The 3,373-nt window shown below is 31.2% G+C and overlaps 1 long non-coding RNA gene across 1 annotated transcript; it reads left to right on the top strand.

Moving 5' to 3' along the window:
- The first annotated feature begins 1,187 nt into the window (after positions 1–1,187).
- LOC130898051 (uncharacterized) lies at positions 1,188–2,512 on the top strand. The gene is made up of 2 exons (XR_009059826.1): positions 1,188–1,671; positions 2,023–2,512. It is a non-coding gene; the product is annotated as an uncharacterized LOC130898051 (long non-coding RNA).
- Positions 2,513–3,373: the final 861 nt, after the last annotated feature.

Here is a 3,373-nt window from a genome sequence, read left to right on the forward strand (position 1 = left end):
CGATACTACCAACAATCCAATAAGTACTAATACAACTATAAATAGACGATGTTATTTCTTTGAACTCGTTAAGTGTTGCCAATTCAAGTACCAATAGTAATGTAACATCTTGTTCACTTCAAATTAATAATGCTCACAGTTGTACTTTTAATATTACTATTACAAAATAAAAATTGATAAAAGTTTTGTTGAATTTTTTCAAGTCTACGGACGTAGAAAAAGTTTTGTATGAAACTCGTGAGTAAAGTAAATTTTTTCACTCGTAGGAATTGCCGCGACCGTCCTAGTCGTGAAAAAAGTATTACTCTACTGAATTGTTTATGGATTTACATTGAAATTGAAATAAAATCATATTAAATATTTGATGTATGTTTAGAGAATTTGTAGTATTGGCACTAGAGGGGAATGAATGACGTACGTTTCTCAGTTCCTCTTTCCCCTGTGCTCCTCAGTAAATACTGAAAAAATTTTAATAGTTTCATATGAAGAGTGTTCTGTTCTTTTGCCATGCTATGGTAGATGGATGATTAGCTATTTTTTTGAAACGCGATAATTTTGACAGACAAGACGAAGACATCAAATAACCGTGAGGTTATTTGATGTCTTAAGTATATGAATAAATACTGTGATCGCAAGAATAAAATTCGCGCGGTGAAAAATCGCAGTGCAAACTGGGTCTAACTATTTAAAGCAATGACTATAAAATCGTCTTTAACATTGAATCGACGAATAGATTCAAATTATTCATATCGTGATTCCATCCTCACGTATTATTAAGTAAAGTATACGGCAATCAGTATTGGATATGTAAGTTTGAAAGTTGTAATTACTGTAAGTAGTAGTATTTATTTTGTCAGATCTTCCACGTTCTTTTTTAACTGATCCATATCAAATTATGTAATTATATTGTTTGCACGTGTAAGTTCAAGTTTCATTTAAACTGTTAGAACAACAAATAAAATGATAAAATTAACAATAAGATAAGACTCGAACATAAATATTTAATTGATACGTGTATAACATACATAGATAATTTTTATGGTAGTGAATGTATTTTGTAAACTATGAGTTATATAAACAGATACTAACCAACTAGAAACTTATGACCTCCATCAAACCGACCTTTACTCTGACGTTATGTCCAACAAACACACAGTGAGAAAACGTTAATAAGTTAAAATGATTTACTTGTTTGTGTGCGTAAAATTGCAATAAGCTGTTGCAAAATAATTTTTATACGTTTATAGACGTTACGTGTAACGTAATATTTATATATTCCAGTCATCTTGGCCAAATATCTCGGAAAATCGACATAGACAGTATATTACCACGTGTAAACTTAGCACCCTAAAACTATTCTCAAAATTCACATATAATTGGATAAAAGCAAATTTTAAAGTCGGGGATCAAAAGTTACAAAAATCGATTTTTTTTGCAAATATCTCGTTTTCTATGGGTTTTACGCTACCGCCAATTGGGGTGACTTAGGTTGGTCCAAGTGACACCTAAGGTACTTGGATCAACCTTCCCAGATGTACCGTTGGCACCACTGAGTTTTTGGCGGTCTAGTAATTTCTCATCATTCCAAACAACTGTTTTCTCTACCAAATATTCAAATAGTGCTTTATAGTGGTGTTGAACTTTAGTTTGTGGAGCCTCCCTGAACAAAAGGTGAGTTAAATCAACTATATAGTTTATTTAGGTATATAATGAGGATTGACTATAAGTTGTTGTTTTTGTTTAATTCGTTTAATTAAAATTAAAAAACCTTGTGGGCAAAGTCACCTCGCACTTCACCAGAAAAACGGGGTTTCTTTGACCACCTAGTTTTCTTGTTTAATCTTCATTAAATTACCATTTTTCAATATTGTAATGATAATTTTACCTATGAAAATTATTAAAGTCTTATTATAACCATTACAAAGTGTACAAACTGTTTGAATTTAATCTCAAAACTAATTTTAAAATATTTTGTTGTAATAGTTTATTGTAATTATTTTTCTATTTTCTCCCTCGTTTCAGATATCCCCGCCCTTGGTACGCAACAACAAGGGAAAGCTAGGTACACGACCCTACATGAATTATTCAAAAGAACTTCTGCAGGCAGACCGTGAAGAAGAAGACTGTAGACTAACTGTTTCCTCTGGCCAACGTATGGAACCAGATAGCATCACATACAATGTTAGAGATTTCCTTGCTGTTGAACTTAAAGGAAAGAAATTAGTGGCACATTACATGGCAAAAATACTAAGCTTTTGTATTGAGAAGTTTCAGTCCTGCGAACATCTGACAAGGGAAAAAAAATCAGATTCCCTGAAATTTAAGGTGAGGCGACTATGCAAGGCACAGACATTGTTCTCAAAACAGGTACTCCACAAGAAAGAAGAGGAGTTTTCCATGTTCCAAATATTTCTGAAGGGTCTTTTAATTTTTTTTATGTGTATATTTGACCATCCTTTATTTTCAATACGTATTTTAAAGTGTGATTTAAATGAGTTTATTGAAGAATTAAGTTGGGTGTAATTTGAGTTTATAAAGATTTTCCTATACAAATATACACTAAGTAAAGTAAATTTAATTTCTTATTCTCTTCAATCCTGGTCCTTCCAACATGCCAGAGTGTAAAATTGCCAACACAGGGAGTTACCCCTATCATGGCGATGACTTTGCCCACCCACTTTTTAATTTTTGGTGGCAAGCTATAATGATGTAATAGAAAAAATAATAATCGCACAAATGGGGTGATTTTTTTTCTGGAAAATCCAACTACAAATATCCGAAATTTGATTGTAAACTTAAAAAATGGACAAAGTCACCACCAATGTTGTGATAATTAAATTCTCTCTCTCAATATCTCAATATTAAGGTTATAATTTATTGCTGAATATATAATTTTCATTTTTCATTAACGTTCAGATTAAATTCATTTCTTTTTGGTTACTTATCTATTTTTCATTAAGTGTTAATTTATTTAATAAAACTTACCTGTCCATGTAATTAAGAAATTGTTGAGGAAAATACTTGAATTGTATTTAAATTCTAATCTAATTTATACTAATGACTTTCTATATAAATAAAGAAGGAAAGAGAGAAATTTTTAATTTTACGTGTCATTTTATGGATTTATTATTGTCAAAATAATTAATAAAAATTTCGAGAACAAGTTCTAATTTCAACTCTCTTCTCCTTCTTCTTCTTCTTCATCATCGTCATCGTTCCTATGCTGCAGAATGTCAAGTTCCTTTTTTTTAGTGTCCTCAACGACGTTTGTCTCCAAGTCATTCATAATTTCTAGGTCAAAGGTTCTATTATCATTATTATCGATCTGATATGGTACAGCTTGTCCGTTACATTGGCTGCAAGCTAAAGAGCA

This window comes from Diorhabda carinulata, chromosome 9 (assembly GCF_026250575.1).
Source record: "Diorhabda carinulata isolate Delta chromosome 9, icDioCari1.1, whole genome shotgun sequence".
Lineage (NCBI taxonomy): Eukaryota > Metazoa > Arthropoda > Insecta > Coleoptera > Chrysomelidae > Diorhabda > Diorhabda carinulata.